Here is an 18,670-nt window from a genome sequence, read left to right as displayed (position 1 = left end):
AAAAATAATGAGAAACCCAGGAGCTGGTTTAAAGAACAACAACAGCCTAATTTTACAACCTTAATTTTCTTTTGCACTGTTCACATAGTGACATAGAGTCTTGCTGGCGTATGATGATGATACTGGACATTTTTCCAACAAAATTCATATTGCTTCTGCTCAATTTTTTTGTCTGCTTTGCTTTAAAGGTTCAGGATCAGACAAATCCGTCAGTCCCTCCCAAACTGTGACAAACGTCGTGTTTTACCGTTTAGCATCACAGATTACTTCTCGTTCATCCGACCTGCGTGAGCCAGCGTCAGCGGGTAATCCATGTGGTTAAACCCAGAGCATCCAACTGCTCCACGGCGAAAAGGCACCGCTGGGATTCGAACCCAGGATCTCCTGTTTACTAGACAGGCGCTTTAACCAACTAAGCCACGGCGCCGGTGTCTGTCTCAGTTTGTGTTCGTGTTCTGTAGTGAAATAGAGCTGTACGTGGTACGTGCCGAATGTGCCACAGTTACATTCACACAGCGCCTCACTAAGCAGTACAGCAGTTTACAGTATCATAGAAAACTGGGAAACCAGCAAATATTCACATTTGAGAAGCAGCTAATCAATTAATCAACTAATCTTTTCAGCTTCAGATCACCGGTTGGTTCCTGGGTGCCTGAGGAAATGATCAAATTCTGTGTAATCTCTTATTTAACATTTCTCTCATTAGTCAACAAGACCAGGTCAAAACCTAGTACAAGGCTGAACCGCTTATGGTCAAATCCTGATTTTATAACACAGAATCAGCAAACACAGAAAGTAAAGGCGAAGACTGAGCTGTGACTCCAGCTGTATTTACTGTAGCACGATCACTCAGAGAGAAAGTTAGAAGAGACGGTCTTACGTAGTCTCTCACACAGATCACAGCCTCCGTCTGGGATTCACAATAGTTTAGCTTTTATTTTGTGGGTGATACCACAAAATTTCTTTTCGATTCATTACCAAGTAACACAGGGCCACAACCACTGATATTGATACCGATAGTTTTTATCATTAAAAGCAGCTTGTGTATTTTCATGTAGGGGAGAGCAGTGTCATGATTGATGAGGTATATTCATCATCAATGGGCTGAATCTTTATACATTTTAACGATCACTGAATGATTTGCCAAAGGTTATCAATGATTTTAACGATGGTAGAATTTATACCTGCTATCTGTGAGACCTGGGTTTGATTCCCAACTGAAGAACGGATGTACAAGTGAAGCAGAACAAAAAGTGGCTTCATTCATTCATGCAACACTTTGTAAAAAAGTGCTAAATGGATGAAAATACTGCTCTTTCGTGCAACATTCATGTTGGGCATTTTTGCCTTTTTCCTAATGCGACAGGGACAGAAAAGCTGTGAGAGAGAGAGAGAGAGAGAGAGGGAGGATGACATGCAGCAAACAGCACACGCTGGATTCGAAACCCAGGCCATTGCAGACAGGATTAAAATCCGACGGTACGCAGTCGGCCAGTTGAGCCACCAAAGCACTTCGCAACTGCTTTTATGAGCTGGAATGGAGCGGGTGCGCTGTGCTGTGCGCCGCGGAGCAGTGGCAAAGAGTGGGATCAACTTGTGTTCACAACAATATAGAACATGGTTTGCACCGACAGTTCTGCCCTGAAATGAGTCCGACACAGAGAGAAACTGAAACTGGCATCCGTCCTAATGACGCTAGAATCGATCTTCAAAAACGAGATGCAGTAATGGCTCTCCACTCCTGTGCGGTTGGCGGGGTCACACCATAGTGACTGCTTCACGACTCCAGGTGCAGTTATGTGACTCCTGCACCAAAGAACCGGTTGCTCAGCAGATACAATCTACAAATGTGATCAAACCACCAATGTTCTGGTGTATTTGCTCTTGTTGCTTTAGGACACTAATGCTAACTATTTGCATTTCTACAGGTGTTGGAAAGAAAACAAAGCTGATGCAAAAAAAAAACAACAACAAAACAAGCAGGACATTCCTGAATTTACCTGAAAATACTTGGTGCTGATGTTGATTGTTACTTTGGCAAAGCGTTTCATTACACACACACACTTACAATAGAATAGATCATTTACTCCCAGCAATAAACTAAATGCCATTTGGTTACCGATGGTAATTGTGAATTTGTGTATGTGCCGTACATTAAAATCTTCTAAGTCTTTTTAGCTAAACTGTTCTGCACCATTAAACTCACTTGCTAACTTACTCTTGATATTAGCACTCATTCGCAATTCTAACACGCTGTTGATATTTAAAACCCCTATTTCTCATTTCAAGGTCCATCAGTTTAACAAATACAGTCCTATTCAAACGAAGAGACGCACCTATATCTATGGAAGCCTAAAGGGACTATATTAGAATGACTTGAAAGTGAAAATGTAATTTCTCAGTGTCATTCTGCTTTTCCACATATGTACTGCATGTGTTATTTCAGTAAAAATTCAAATGAACCATCCACTTTGCATTTTTATTCTCACATACTCCTATGGGTGCTCCATGACCACAGTAAAATGAAAAGAGTGGACAATCAGTACAAATGATTTTCCATTTGTGCAAGTAATATTCAAGACACAATTCAAATTCAAATTCAATAAAATGTCAGCACGCTCTTTTGGGGTCAAAATAAAAAATGGAAATGCAACCTGTCAGTCCTCTCATCACGGCAGGTAGGAGGGACACCATTGGCTACCTAGCAGACTTCCCTTTCTAGCACTACCAGTGTAGTAGTTGCCAATCAGGCTGATCATTTCTTTAGATATTAAAAATTGCATTTTAATTTTAATTGTGACTTTACCTGCATTAATCGAAAATCAAGTTACATTGTTTATATTCACGTTTGAATACTGTAAACTGTACAGTGGGGTACAACTTATTGTTATTATTAATGTCAAAAAAATTTTCCAGTTTCATTTTAATATGGTCATTAAACACCAATATGAGTGCGTGAAAATGAAAATGTAATTAAGATTATTGCATTTTCATTTGAACTTTTACTCAAATAACACAAACATAAGTGGTAAATTATTGGCCCAGGGACTGTTGCCTGCTTTACCAGGTTAACGATCAAGCATTATTCATTAAATATGAATAGGTACATGAGTAAATACAATCAACAAACAGAAAGTGGCGTCTTATTGCAACTGCTGTTCGAATCAGTTCATGGGCACAAAATAATCAAAAATACATGTTTTCAGTTGAATTTATGTTAGTTCAATACAGTCCTTTATTTCAATATTGCAAAAGTAGCCAAAAATCTCACATTTTTCTCATAGCTCACTCTATCGAAACTCAAATTTTGAGGTTTTACAGGTGCTGGTGAGTCCAAGTCACAATTTCCGTTTGAGCTTCAGAGCATTAAATGAGCCTGGAGGACACTCTGGAACCTGGAGTGCTTGGACACAATAATAAAATCATGGCGTGTACCTGTGATATTTTACTTTTCTCAGGAGATACAGTATGTCTCCTCTAATTTCAGCAACTTGTCAGCAGTTTAGCTGACATAGCTCATGTAACTATATGAATCAAATATATGAAACGTATGAATGTGAATCAGTGTTCTGCTTGGTCCACCTCCTCTGCATCAGCACAAGTATTAAAAAAGGTTTTATTCTTTTTCTTCACCTGTTACACAGATCACACACATCAGCGCCTCATGCTCCCACAGTGTGTCACGGAGCAGCTCATGTAGACGGAGCCTGTTTTTGTGAGTGAAGTCAGCAGCTGCATAAGAAGGCAAAGACAGCTCTTTCCCATTCAAATGAGTGTTTCCTCAGCGGTACAAAGTTTGAACTGAAAAGTCAAATCAGCAGGCAGCACGTTTGCATCTGCCACCTATTGTCTAGTTTGCATGACACTCAGCAAACAGAGATGCTGCTGAGGGGTGGAGGGGTGGAGGGGGGGTGAGCAGGACCTCTCTCTGTGTAAGGAAAACACTAACAGGGGGCTGTGGTAGCTCACTGCTACAGTGAGTACCATTAACAAGAATCACTGCAACATCCCAGGTTCAAATCCAGCCTGGGCAAAGAGGTGGGACGTGTGTGGAGCCAAGTTGTTGTTATTTAAGGTGGGCTTGTATAGTCATGCATAGTCAGTGTTATACCTGCGGTAGATTCAGATCAGCGCACTGCCCGTTAGGAGAGGCCGCAGGGAACGTGGCACATGAGCACAGTGATATGTTGCTGCGGGCGGCGCCAGCAGAAAAAAAGATGCTTTTATAAACTCCCGCCGAAACAATCCAATATCCGTTTAAATGTGCGCTTCATGTAGAATGTTTTCAGCATGTTGCCCTCCCATCAAAACAGCATTTTCATTCGGTACTACATTTTTCTTAACCGCTTTGCGACAATATTCCTACGCACAAGTGCACCTACAGCGCGCCACACCACAGCCGCAGGTCACCTGAGTGAATCAGAAAGAGCAGAACTTCACTTTGTTTTGACAAGAGGATAAAGTGCTGAAAATACTCTACATGAGGCTACGTTTAAACAGATATTGGATTGTTTTGGTGGGCGTCTTTTAAAAGTGTCTAAAACAGGTTTTTTTTTTGTGCTGGCCCCGTGCACAGCAACACATCGCTCTGCTTCTGTGAGGATGCTCGTTACAATGCCCGAGAGGCCATAGGAGGCGAAATGAGGAGATAGGACCCCAGGGTGATGCTTTAAAAAAAAAAAAAAAAGCTTTTTATTTTTTATTTTGTCACATGGCACCGTGGAAAAATAGTCTGTCCATCACCTTCCAGCCCAACAGGATGAACAGACTGCTTGCCCTATATGAGGTTCTGTTCAGCTATTAGGACGGCATATACTATACCATCTCAGGGTAAGTTAACACATACATTTCCTCTCACCATATCAAGATTTATATTTACAATAAAACAACTACCTATGTATATATATATATATATATATATAAGACAGGCTTGGTAAGTTACAGGTGAACAGCCCTGCGTCCTTCCTACAAACACCTGACCCACGCATCTACACATATCTGACAATCAATAAATACATTATTAAAATCCCACCTTTGTGTTTTATTTACCCTGCTGCACTTCAGTTACTCATGTGCTCACATATAGAAATACTAATCATAGTAATACTTACTATTGCAGTGTGGTTACGGCGCTCCGTCGTTACAGCGCTCCTGGCTGCTTCTCTAGACCGGCAGCGTGCTGATCTGAATATTCTGCAGGTAACACACTGACCGTGCACGACTACCTCACACAACCCCACGTCAAATAACCCGAACTATCACCTTAAGCCCTAATAAAATTAAAACGAGTGAGGGATATATAACATTTTAACATGGGGTTCTATGGGGATTGACTCACTTTTGGAGCCAGACTCTAGTTTCGGCACTTCTATGTTGGCTTCATTTTTCAGCCATGGAGGTTGCTGCTTGGTAGAATACTGCTGAGGTTGGCCAGACAGTCCAGGCTTCAGGTCAAGGTGGACCTGTAGCATTTTTGGACTTGCTGCTTTATGGGCTCAGTCCAGAATGGTACGATCCGCCAAGATGTCACCGAACCCCCACCACTGATTCCTGCCACTGAGCACTAGCTCTACTTTCAAGTTTCCTGACAACTCAACATCTGACCCCTGGCTGTTGGAAATTTGTTATTTACATATTGGAAAAAATCTATTGAAATTATTTCACTTTTAGAAACAATCAACTGGCATCAGAGTTTCCATTAAACCAAGAGTAAGAACAAAAGGAGAGAATGTGAGCTGGAGAGGAACCACTGTCACATCTGTCTGACCTCTGACTGGAAACATCACCTGCCACAGAGACTATAGCTTTCTTTCTTTCTTTCTTTCTTTCTTTCTTTCTCACTCCTCCTCTGCTCTCCATTTTGAATATCAGGCATTTTCTCCGTTTTATTGAAGCGAGTGATCAGAGGGAGAGGTGAGACGGAATGGGATTTCTTGTCATCTGAACAATGTTTTCATTGTGTGCAGGATGGAAGAAGAGAAGGAGGAGAAACGGAGAGGTAGAGGAGGAGAAGGAGAAGATGAAGACAGAGTCGAGGGAGGAGGAGTGAAGTGGAGTACATGGTCAGGTCAAACACTGCGTTTTCGGGTGAAACTAAGTTCACATTTCCATACAGCTCATGGTGTGCTTGTGCGTGCACGCGCATGTGTGTGTGTTGTCTCCACTGGGGCGGGTGACACCAAATTTGTAACCAAGCTGCGCCAACAGATGGAGCTCCTATTGTCGCAGCGTATTCACAACCCTCCCTCCCCCCATCACACACACACACACACACACACACACACACACACACACACACACACATTATGGGAATAAAGTACACAAGTACCAAGACTGGCAACCTCCTGGGGTTAAAGTGTGTATGCACACACACACACACACACACACACACACACACACACAGAGACACACACACACACACACACACATATAAACACACACACATCAAAACCAATCACCGACAAGGCCTCTGCAAGCATGCGCTCATACTTATGCATACTGTATACACACACTCACACAAACACACACACAAAAACATGCACATACACACACAAATTGTTTTCCACCAGTTAACTATCTGACACACACTAGAGAGGTGTGTGTATGTTTGTGTGTGAACAGAAATTGAACCCTTGAACTGTGTTTAACCCTCTCTCTCTCTCTCTCTCCCTCCCTCTCTCTCTCTCTCTCTCTCTCTGTTGTTCTGTCCATCCTTCATCTGGCCTTTGTGGTTGCTTTCCTTCTTCCTCTCTCTCTCTTCCTGTTTCTGACACCTTCATTTGTTTTCATCTGTCTCTTATCCTCTCTCTCTCGCCCTCTCTCTCTCTCGCCCTCTCTCTCTCTCTCTCTCTCTCCGTCTCAGCGGGACATAAACTGGTTTCAGGTGCTTTCAGATCAGAGCTACATTTAGTGGCTACACTGCCATATGTGTGTGTGTCTGTGTGTGTGTGTGTGTGTGTGTTTGTGTGTGTGTGCAAATTTCTTGCAAAATAGAGGTTAACACGTAAACACACCTGCACACACACAGATCTGTTATGCTGGAATAAATGGAAGATCAGATATTAAATTGAAATATTAATGTAAAGCTTTTTGGTGGTAGAATAATATTCATGTCCTGTTTCATTTCAGTTATTTATTTCATTTATTCTAATTATTTAGACATTGTGCTTTTACCATAAAACATGAAGACAATGCATTTAAATACTATATTCTAAAGTATTTCCATCCCTTCACTTTCTAAACACTTTATTGTGTTCTCGATTTCATTTTAAATGGATAAAATGGCTTGCATTTTTGTGCATCAATCTTCTCTCCATAACCCATAATGACAAAGTAAAAATGTGTTTTTATGATTACTAGGAATGTATTTATTTGTGGTCAGGGGCGCAGGGCCGTGGCCAGGGAGGAGGCCAAGAACCCAGCGGTCAGTGTAACAGAGATTCAGGAGAGTCAGCAGAGATGGGAGAACCTGCTGGAAGGACGCCGGCGCTCATCACCTGCTTAATGCCATCCCTATGTGGTGAAGCTTGGTGGAGGTGGCAGCATCATGTTGTGGGGGTCCTTCTCAGCTGCAGGGGGAGAGAGGCTGGTAGTGCACATTACCTGAGACTGGGGCAGCGATTCACCTTTCAGCACGACAATGACCCGAAGCGTACAGCCACGACAACGCTGGGAACGCTTTGGGACGAGTCTCTGACTGTTCTTATGCCCAGACGTGATAGATGTTTAAACAGGAAATATAAAGGAATTTTATTTAATTATCAGTTTATTTGAAACCATTATACACATGGAGATTTAGCTTGTTTAAATAAATATTAAAATAAAATAAAAATTAAAAGTTTCATAGTCATTATAACCTCTTATGTTTTTATAATCTAAACAGATTTGTTTTATTTGCGATATTCCTCTTCATTATGTCGATATCATTTCACTCTTCAATTCTTCTTCTTCTTGAATTATAATAATAGCAATAATAATAATGATAATTAATGATAAGTTAAACACATTTTCCTCTAATAGTAGCTCAAAATAAACAACAATTATTATTATTATTATTATTATTGTTATTATTATTATTATTATTATGGCATAAAATTAATTGTGTAATTGCCTATTCTGAAGTTCTGATACTGGGAAATATGTTTGTCTTATTCATATAATTTTTTATATAATAATTTCATATTATTTTACTACTAATGATAATAATAATACATGTTGTAATTGCTGTAATTGCTTATTTTAAATATTATTATGATTACTATTAATCATTATCATCATTAGAATGATTATCCAAAAATTAAAACTCAAATTAATAAAAGAATAAAATAACCTTGGCCCAATAATCATATGTTGGTAAGTAATTATTTGTATCTTTAGTATAAATACTGTACTATTAGAATTATGGTTATTGTCACCGGTACAATTAACTGTTTTATGATTATCCTCTAAATAGTTTTCTTAGTAGAAAAAAAAATTAAACAAAATACAATATTCAAATAAAATTTTTTCGTGTGTTTTCATTAAATCCAGGGCATTTTACACATCGATTAATCATTTCTACCATGAAGTTCATGATTTAGAGAGCAGCTTCTGTTTCACCCTCTGTGTGTTACACATTTTTACGTATTTCTAACATTTCTTCTTTTCCTTTTCCTGTTTGTGTGTGTGTGTGTGTGTGTGTGTGTGTGTGTGTGTGTGTGTGTGTGTGTGTGCGTGCATGTGTGCAGGACCTTTTGGGAAGTCAGCAGCAAAAGATTGTTTCTTTCTTTTTGTGGTGATAAACACACACACACACAAACACCTACACACACACAAACACTTACACACACCTACAAACACACACACACACACACACACACACACAAAGTGAACGTGCTGTGAACTCCTGAACTGAACTTGAACTGGCAACTGGGTCATCAAGAGGGTAACTGGGGTCTCCTTCACCCAACACACACACACAAACAGACACACACAATATGTACCTCCACATCATGAGAGTGTGTGTCGTATTGTTATGTGCATCTGTTCATTTAACACCTTGTTACAGTCATTATTAAAACACTGAGTGTGAGTGTGACAGTTCTATTCCACATTATTCCCACAAAGGGGAAAAGGCCTGCAGCCGCTGAGGTCACCTCCTCTGTGTTCCACTGCGGTTTAACACAACCTCACACTTTACATTCAAACACATGCACTAATCACACCTGGTGTTTCTCAGGCTGGATTCTCTCATTCTAGAGTTCAATATCTTTAATTAAGTTCATTTAATTAGTTAATTAATTCTTTTTTGCAGATTGAAGACATTTTTGAATCGGCAGTTAGATCGTTGCAGTGGCACTAATTTGCTGAATAAATGGTGTAAATGATGCAGGAAAACACGACGTGTGAAAAAGATAAAACAACAATGGACTCTGAGGTGGTGGATTCCATTGAAGTGAAAAGGCTTTGACAAAATGACAAGAATATTATTCAACAGAGTACAGTACAATACCTTTACCAGGTCTAACTACAGACTCATTGAATTGATACTATAAACAAAACAAAAAAAAATGTTATTCTCCACAATTGGAGGATGTATCACATGACTATTGTATTGGTCTGCATTACACCTTCCAGTGAAAACAATGAATCTCCAAATTTGATCATTTAGAATTTTTCAATAAAGGAAAAATTCTAAATATGAAAGCAGGAAAGCGGGCCTGGTCTGTGACAGGGTGCTTTTGACAGGACAGCGACATCTCATGCTGTTATTGTGTGTTCACCCTTTTAAGAGTTCCAGTCTACTTCATTTTATCCACTGATATTATTATAACTTGGAATGTATTGATCATTTTATTATTTTTTTTCATTCATTCATTCAGTGAGTTTATCCTAAAAATACAAACCGTTTGTGATATTTTCTTCCATATTTTACCTGTTGTGTGATCATTAAAATGAGAATCTGTAAACTTGGTTATATTCTATCCTTTTTAATTCCTAATTTCCCTTTTTAATTTTTTTTTCATCCTCTTTTCTTTCTCACACACCTTCACCTGCCTGCTCTGCAAACACACTCACACCTACAGAAATAGAAAATAGAAACTACATTTCTATACAACTAAACAGCAAATACATTTCACAACATAATTGCAACTGGATTACCTTTTCTATTTATATAATGAGGATATATTGTTCATGTATGTGGGGAGTCACAGATATGTTGATACTGATATGTTTGTTTTCCACCAAAATATCAGAGTTTGCAGTACAATATCCACTCATAGTGACTCCAGCATTATTAGTATTTTTTAAGGTTTTGTATAGCACTTGATTAAGATTAGGCAAAGATCCTGGTTTAGTTTAATACAGAAAACATCCAGATACAGCCTGTTTATTTACAGCATATCCTTCACCAAAGTGCCTTTTTTGTTTAAATCTAACCACGGAACTGTGGATGTGAAACCTGGTCTCTGGTGTGACGCTTCAGTACTCTGTGTGTCCACGGTCCAGGTATAAAATGCAGATTAATTCAGCAAAAAAAAAAAATATTGCCTGAAAATATAATCCAGCCAGTGATCACTACGAAACATATTTGCTGTTGCGGTTTAGTACAGAAACAATTTCCAGGAGACAGGGTCGCCCATACGGACACTGTTTCACGCACGTACACGTGCACGCGCCGTTCATTTTTCTCTCTGGTCTAAAAAGGAAGTGATCGGTCACTGGCCGAGGGGAGTAGACAGTGAACTCCCTCCGAACTCTGACCTCCCCATGACCTTTGAGAAGAGAGGAGATTAGAGGAAGAGGCACAGGAGGAGGTTAAGGTATGGTAGGCAAAGAAAGTGGAAGAAAAACTGCGGGGGAAAAAAAGAAGAGAGGAAAAGAGAAGAGATGAGTCGGGCAGATAATGAGGAGAAAGACTGGATGAAAGAGAAGGAGGAAAATGAGGAGAGGAGTGTAACAGGTAACGACAAACCTTACTTACTTGGAGGTTGAGCAACACAGCAGAGGAGAAGGGAAAAAAAGGAGGAGGAGGAGGAGGATGAAGATGGTGTCAGTCATGCAGACCAGACACCAGGGGGCAGTGTTGGGATGAGCTAGAGGGAAGCGAGGGAAGTGAGAAGGTTGGGGGTGGGGTGTGGGGGGGGCAAATCCCCCTCCCCACTCCTTCTCAAAAGAATGATGTAAGTCGGAGATTACAGAAAAAAAAGCTCTGCGTGCTCCCATTGGTCGGCTCGTTTGGCGTTCATGTGGCGACAGGTTGGCGAGGGGAGGGACCTAGCATGATGATGTTGTTGCGGCACACACATGTCCATACATAGGGATGCCATGGTGACACCTAATCCCAAAAGACACCGCCCTGTTGGCTAATACCCACACACACACACACACACATGCACACGCACATGCACACATACGCACAAACAAAAACCATGCATTCATGTGTTGCTACGGTTGAGTGTGTTTGTATAGCTGTATACATAAATGTGTGTATGTGAGTGTGTGTGAGCATGTGTGGTATACCTCAAACATGGAAGACAAGAGGTGGGTGGAGCCTATTCATGAGAGCATAGGTACTGTTTATTTGTGTGCGTGAGCGTGTGTGTGTGACAAGAAGTAGACTGTGTGTACTGGGCTGCTCCCAGTTCCCAGCACATCAAAAGAAACATGAAATGTATATAAATGGGAAACCACTTTTTTCTTTTCTCTCCGCGCTGCATCGTTACCATGGCAATGACTTGTGCCAATCTGCTCACAGTGTAAAAGGTCCAAATGTCAGTGAAAGGTTATGACTCTCATTTTCTCACTGATCCACCCAACACACACACACACACACGCACACGCACTGTCCTACTATTGCCGTGCCTGTCCACCGCACACCTGACTGCCTCTCTTCCCACCCCTGAGGCAAAGGTGTGGTCATATGACTCATCAAAACGTGATCAAAGCCCTCAGGAAGCTCTGAGCTCACAGGCCAGGTGTGGACGAGGTCACAGGTCGAAGGAGACCATTCCCGCGGCGACCGGGGGAGGAAACGTGAAGAGGATGTGGGCTTCGGATCAAAGAGCGCATTCTCACACAAGCTGATCACGCTGCTCTTTGAAGACCCCGCCCCAATGATGATAAACTGGCCTCCTGATTGGATTACAGGTCAAAGTGGGCAAGGCCTGACTCTGACAAGTCGAAGCGTTTGATGAAGCATTTTCATCTCGCAGTGATGTCATCAGGAGGTCGCAGTGGGGTCACGACAGGGTCACAGTGATGTCACAACAGAGTCACTGCAGGGTCATGGTGATGTTAGAGGGTCACTCTGAGGTCACAGTCACTCGCTCAGTTCATTCCAGCAGTTAGTCTGGTTATTAGAGTTCCCAGCATGCCTTTCAGTTTGGTGGAAAGTGAGAAGGACACAGATTCAAACCGAAGAGTTTGTCCTCTGGTTGAGTATAAACACAAAACCTGTTTGGACTCAGTGTGTGTCTGTACCACAGCTGTAAGTGAACAGGATCTCTTCTGCTACGAGCAGTAATGCACTGAACAGATATGAAGCTACTGACTGTTCAACAAGCAGCTCCGACATCGTGGCCTGGCGCTGATGTTTCTCTTCCTTTCTAACGTGTCTCACGAAAAGACTGAAACCATTGATGATGTTGGTTTTGGAGACAGACTGAAACATAAAGCTTTTATAGCTTTTATAGATTTTATAGCTTTTTAAAAAAAAAAAAAAAATCTTTTATTTAGTTTCATTTTTTTTAAGAAAACATTGCAGTTTATGTTAAACGTTAATCCAAGAGGACGAAATGCATCTGAGGACTAGTTTCAGCTGTGAATTATGTGTCTGGTGTGTGTGTGGCACTGAGTCAAAATAAACTACTGTATAGTGAAGAACAATATCAAAGCTGACAGTATGAAAAATATGGAATAACGGCAGACGTCCCTTAACCATGACTTAACTGTTTCAAGCTGCTAAATTATATAATAAACCAAGTGACTGTGTCATGTTCACAAAGGTTACTGCTGATTCTCACAGTGTCGGCTCACTGTCATTTTCTTCCTCTTCACAAACACGTGCTCTGACATTTGCTCTTGCAGCTTTAATTACACTGTGTAATTATGTATTGTCTGTAACTGTGTGGGTGCATTAATTGTGATGTGCCAAGGGACTACAGATGAAAAATATATGTGACTTTTTTTTCCACTTTTTGTTTGTTACATGCATACACACAAGGACTTAGATAAACACACACGCCGTTGACCAGGCCTGCCTTTGGGGGGGCGGGGGGTTAAAGGATACAGATGACCCCAGCCCTATGGTTGACCCTTAAGTTAAAAGACCCACAATTTACCTGCTGATTTTTACCCCTGATAATACAATTAATATGTATTTATACATAAATATGAGTTGAAAACACATTTCTGCTTATCATGTGATACCCCAACCCCCAACCATTGTGAAAAATGGTGTGGTCGAAACACTTGGCCAATCAGATGTCACTTTCTCTGACAACTGACCATCAGTGAAGAGGCAGGGCGGAAGCAACAGGTGAGATTGACAGCAAACACAGAGATAGAGCTGTATATATACATTGGTCACAAAATTCTTGGCAATTAAAATATCTTATATAGAGTATTATATACTATATGTATAAATATATACAGTATATATTTTCTTGACATGTTGACAGTGTTCCCTGAAAAGCAACAGCAGGGAGGGAGGAAGAGGGCTGCTTTCAAGTAAACATGATGTAAACAATGCTGGATTTTTATTTATTAGCTCACAAAATACAACCACAAAAGACAAAAGTCACATAATAGTAGAATTAAATCAGCAAACAAGTGAGCCTATCATTTCTAACCCTTTCAACTCTACACCTTCACCAGCGTACCGCTCAAACAATGTCTTCCAGAAGCACAAGTAAATACCAACCAGCTTTGACTGGACTCCTTCTAACACAAATAGTATTCAGAGTTAAAACAGCACTGCGTGGGAATTTAAGCAACCATTATTAGCTTACATCACAAGTGAGCAGAAGCAATACATATGTTGAAACAAATGGTGGTCACCATAGAAATGAATAGAGACATTTCTCATCAGGACATGTTATTCATTAAATATTAGTCCTTCAGATCCACCTTCAACTAACAATATAAAGAGTTCAAGGGTCAAAGGTCACAGCAAATGTCTCTGTGATCCCAAATTTATTAAACTGGATGATCAAAATCAGGAAAAGAAGAGGAGGAAGAACATTTCTTTCACTGTTCTGTTCTGTTTTGTACAAGCACGTTGAAAAGCTGAGACTGTCCTCCTCATGAGTCCCTGTGCTTCTTCGCTGGATTTATCCTCTGAACATCCCAATTCCATGTTGGATGGTAAGATCGCACAGGAACCGAGAGCAACACTATGTTTTCCATTGTCTCCATTTTCAAACAATATCGCATCTCCCTCATCAACATGGGAAGCCGATCGGAGCAGCGATAAACACATTTAACTCCGTACGCGGTCGACAGCACGTTTTTAGAATAGCGGGGTTGTGGGAGGGAGGAAGCGCACTTATAGATACACTCTACATAAACACACAGACCTGCAGCAGTATCTGAATTAAATGCAGCTATTTACTGATGAATATGCAAAGAGATTTTATTTCTGCAGCAGTATTTGGCGTGGTACGGCATCAGTGAGAGTGGAGCAAAGCATTAACACCTCCGTATTGCTAACACAACAGAAGCCTGTCAGCGCACACGTTAATGTGTCTGTGTGCGCTCGACTCTACATCAACACTGCTGAACAGCATCAGCAGTAAATGGCTTCGCTGTTCGTGGCGAGCGGCCGGGAAACTGTGGTTGTAATTTGTATTCACGCTAATCAGGTGGTTCAGCGCTGCAGCACCACCCCTCTGGGATGCAGCGTGTTTATAAAGCAAACATGCCAGAGGTAGTTGAAGGAATAGATAGACAGAAAGTGAGAGAGAGAGAGAGAGAGAGGATGGAGGCATGATGGAGAAAGAAAAAAAAAGTCAAGGAATGAAAGAGCGATGGAGGGAGAGGAATGGAAGGAGGGATGTAGGGATGATATGAGCCCATGGCAGAAAGGCTGCAGAGAGAGCTGCCAAGTTTCTATGAATGGAGTCTTCTATGCAATACTGAAATATGTTCTGTTTTTATTGGCAGAACAAGAGAGAGAGACAGAGAGAAGTTAGGGGGAAAAATGGAGAGAGAGAAAGAGAGAGAGAGAGAGAGGGAGAGAGAGAGGAAGGAAATGAAACAGAAAAAAGGAGAAGAGAACAACTTGGTTTGAATTTCTGAGAGATGTTTGCCCCAAGCGCTTGTTAGAGGTAACTGTTTTTATTAGATTTCATGCCTTTTCATCACAGGGTTTTTTTTTTTTTTTTTTTTTACAATCTCTTACTGAATAAAAGAATTCATGAATTTCATGATGCGTATGTCCAGTACATACATGCCTTCATACATATTTGCCCACTCTCCCTAAGAATTACATCCATACCGGACACTTCCATTATTTAAAATGTGCACCCAGTGGCAATGCAGGAAGTAGAGCACGAGCTTTCTGTAGTGAGGTGAAGAGTGAGGGTGTGGATGATGAGGCAGTGGCTGTGTAAAATGTATCATGCATAAAGACCTGCAATTAACATTCACTTCCTTATAAACGAGGCCACAAGCTTTTCCTTTTTTGGGGTTGTCTAAGATGAAAACTGACAATCATGAGAAATCTTTCCCATGTGTTGCTCGTGACTCTGGAACTGGCTCTGGGAGAAGTTTCCTTCATATTGGAAGCCCCTCATTCATAGGACCGCTTCCCATGGTGATCTACTTCCTGTCGGGGTCTAAGCACCAAAGTCTTCCTGTTAACAATAAATTACATTTTACTTCAGATTTTCTCTTTTTCTTTCGCTCCTCTTAGAAGTCTCTCCTATTGAACTGGTGTCGCGCAGTCTAAAGGCGCCTTTTGCCAAGTGTTGTAGTTTCCTCATCGCAACAATACCATGGTCAAACAAATTTCAAAGTACTGGCATTAGATGTAAGAAAAGTGTTATTATTGAACGTAATCTGGAGTTTAGGAGAATTGTCTAATATTAATATTCTTTTCTGGTGACAGGGTCATATACACATATAGATATATATGCACCTCCTTAGCTTTTCCCACAAGCTCTTATGGCTTCATTAATGCTGTTGTTTCTGTGGATGGATATTTAATTTGTTGGATATGTTTGTGTTATTTCTTCTCCCTAGTGTTTCATATATGAGTGAGGATGAAAAAATTTGAATTAACTATAATCTTAAAAACAGAAGGAAGTAATGGAAGGAAATAAGGGAGGGAACAAATTTGTGGATTTTATTGCTCACTTAACATACAGCATGTTGTTATCACTTTGTATTGTATTAAGCATAGATTTGGTAACACTAACACAAGCACTTTTTCATCCTTATTCCAATTATTATATAACACTCCTAATATTTTTTTTGTTTGTTCATTTAAATAGAATGTCCTCAAACAATCCTGATTCCAAATTATATCATAAATCAAAAAATCTTGAGTCATCCTTTATTTTGTTGCAGGTAAATTAAATTCAGTCTGAAGTTATGCAATAAAATGAATCCTATTATGTATAGATATACCCACTATCCAACTACAACAATATAGTCCGTGTAGCTAAGTGCTCCGTCCAGGAAGCATGACGAATGGACCTATTTCTAAATGAGGCCTTTGAAACAAAAGCTGGTTTGGTCATTCTTTCCCTCGAACATACACTGTGTGATATACAGTAAAGCGGTGAAGAGGCTCTGGGTTGAATCTTTTCTGTAGGTCTGCTTTGCTGCTGCTGTAATTATCAGAAACAGTTTCCATCATGCCTCAAAAGAAGCCAACAGCACTGACAGCAAAGTCGGTAAGACGGGAAGATACCAAACATACAATAAGAGATTTCCAAATGTGCAGAGGACTCAGGTAATTATTCTTAAGTACAAGGAAATGAGTGAGTTGGCATCGACCTCCCGTAACCACTGCCAGAGCTACACAGCCTTCTCCGCGGGAACTAGAGCCACCAATGTCACTGAAGGAAATGAGGAAAGAATAACAGATAATATTGTGTATGAGGAGCTTCTATAATTCTGCACAACAGCTGTAACTTACTGTCCAAACCTTTTTGGTTCTCTTTTACTCTTTTCCTTATATAATGACGTGCTGTATATTTCTATGTGCACATGTGTACATGTCAAATAATAACTATGACCTTCATATTCAAATATAAAAATTTTATTGTACACTATCTTGACAGCTGTCATGCCATTAATACTGTTTCATCATCTGCCCTTTGCACAAAATATCTATAATCGATAAGACAAGAGATTCAAGGGAAATCGGGGACACCAGTGGAAAAAGCAACAAAAAGGACAAAGTACAGGTTCAAAATCTTACAACCCCTGTATGGTAAAAGACACGCGAAGCAAAACCCAAAGGAAGATTTGTACTTCACTACCTTCATTCTCTCAATGCTTGTCTCTGTATGATTATACTCCCATCATACTAGAGGTAACACACAGAGTGCTAACAGTTTGTAAGACAACACCCCATAAGGTAACTTAACTGGGTTTTACAAGCGCATTTACATCCTCCCCTGTGGATATTTTTGTGTTATCTTTGACATCCCTTAAACACGTTAAAATATCCACAAAATTAACTTTATATTCATGTGCAGTAATTATTAAATGAAGAGCAAAAATGAAGCAGTAATTTTTTTTATTGTAAGACGTGCTGGACTAAAAACATAGCTGCTGACATTTTATTTTGGAGAAATTCACTTGAAACTTGAGCAATAATTAAATAGAAACAGATCGACTATGTGCACTAAAGAACAACAGAGAGAGAGAGAGAGAGAGAGAGAGGAGAGGGAGGGGAAGGAGGGGAGCAGGTGATAGGTCGGGTATAAAAGGAGTGGGAAAATGAAGGAAAGGAGGCGTAGGTAAACTCACAGTCCAATTCACTTGTCAATCAGACACAAAAACACCTTCATGGTTAAGTTAACAGCGCCCCACCCAATTCCAAAGCTGTGAGTCATGAACACACAGCCAGGTCCACCATGGTGTATCCTGGCCGCTCACATGAGGCCTGGAGACCGAAAACCAGCAGCTCTCACACTGAAGCAGGACGTGGACAGACATAAGTCATCTACTGCCACTGATCTGATCTCTCTGATTTCTCTGTCTCAAGAGAGAGAGAGAGAGAGGGAGAGAGATAATTTATGGCACCCTCTCTCACACACACACACACACACACACACACACACACACACACACACACACATACGCTCAGCCAACCACTAGAGGCAGTGTGGTCAAGCATTACCTCTGATCTCAACTGGAGGATGAGGAGCCCTCTGGCAGCTGTAAGATGATACCAGGAACAGGAAGCAATCAAGACACAGTTTTAACAGTCACACTATAAACCAGAGCAGCTCAGATTTTTTTTCCTGTGTGTCCATCATGGAGGAACACAGGTAAAGTAGTAAAGTAGTTTGTTAATTTCACAGTTGTTTCAGCTAACTCGATTTTGTAGATATTCTTCTCTGAGATTCTCGGCTCTGTGAGTCTTAATGCTTTGATAAATGATATCTAATAACACACAGCATCACTTGAAAGCTGTGAACAATTTTCCTTGGAAGTGCTTTGTACCTAAGAA

The 18,670-nt window shown here is 40.5% G+C and overlaps 1 long non-coding RNA gene and 1 other non-coding gene across 2 annotated transcripts; one reads left to right on the top strand and one right to left on the bottom strand.

Moving 5' to 3' along the window:
- Positions 1–353: 353 nt before the first annotated feature.
- Positions 354–427, bottom strand: trnat-agu (transfer RNA threonine (anticodon AGU)). Its single transcript has one exon. It is a non-coding gene; the product is annotated as a tRNA-Thr (tRNA).
- Positions 428–4,485: 4,058 nt separating this feature from the next.
- Positions 4,486–7,778, top strand: LOC130185681 (uncharacterized). The gene is made up of 3 exons (XR_008830187.1): positions 4,486–4,830; positions 5,967–6,062; positions 7,382–7,778. It is a non-coding gene; the product is annotated as an uncharacterized LOC130185681 (long non-coding RNA).
- The last annotated feature ends 10,892 nt before the right edge of the window (positions 7,779–18,670 follow it).

This window comes from Seriola aureovittata, chromosome 17 (assembly GCF_021018895.1).
Source record: "Seriola aureovittata isolate HTS-2021-v1 ecotype China chromosome 17, ASM2101889v1, whole genome shotgun sequence".
Classification (NCBI taxonomy): domain Eukaryota; kingdom Metazoa; phylum Chordata; class Actinopteri; order Carangiformes; family Carangidae; genus Seriola; species Seriola aureovittata.
Note: the sequence above shows the minus strand (reverse complement) of the source record. Positions and strands in the feature narration are given on the sequence as shown.